The sequence below is a fragment of the Piliocolobus tephrosceles genome, chromosome 2, assembly GCF_002776525.5.
Source record: "Piliocolobus tephrosceles isolate RC106 chromosome 2, ASM277652v3, whole genome shotgun sequence".
Classification (NCBI taxonomy): domain Eukaryota; kingdom Metazoa; phylum Chordata; class Mammalia; order Primates; family Cercopithecidae; genus Piliocolobus; species Piliocolobus tephrosceles.
The window spans coordinates 87,195,612-87,195,875 of record NC_045435.1 but is presented as its reverse complement, the minus strand read 5'-3'; the positions used below and the strand labels follow the sequence as shown (position 1 = coordinate 87,195,875).

The 264-nt window shown below is 56.4% G+C and overlaps 1 protein-coding gene across 1 annotated transcript in view; it reads right to left on the bottom strand.

Annotated features, from left to right (window-relative positions):
- RHOA (ras homolog family member A) overlaps positions 1-264 on the bottom strand; it is a 56,670-nt gene that overhangs the window by 1,453 nt on the left and 54,953 nt on the right. The gene's annotated exons all lie outside the window — the stretch shown is intronic.

Below are 264 nucleotides of genomic sequence, written 5' to 3'. Positions count from 1 at the left end.
TGCTCTTGTCAGTCACCGAGGCTGGACTGCAATGGTATGATCTCAGCTCACTGCAACCTCCATCTCCTGGGTTCAAGCGATTCTCCTGCCTCAGCCTCCTGAGTAGCTGGGACTACAGGTGCCCACCACCACGCCCAGCTAATTTTTTAGTAGAGATGGGGTTTCACCAGTTTGGCCAGGCTGCTCTCGAACTCCTGACCACGTGATCTGCCCACCCCAGCCTCCCAAAGAGCTGGGATTACAGGCATGAGCCACTGTGCCCAG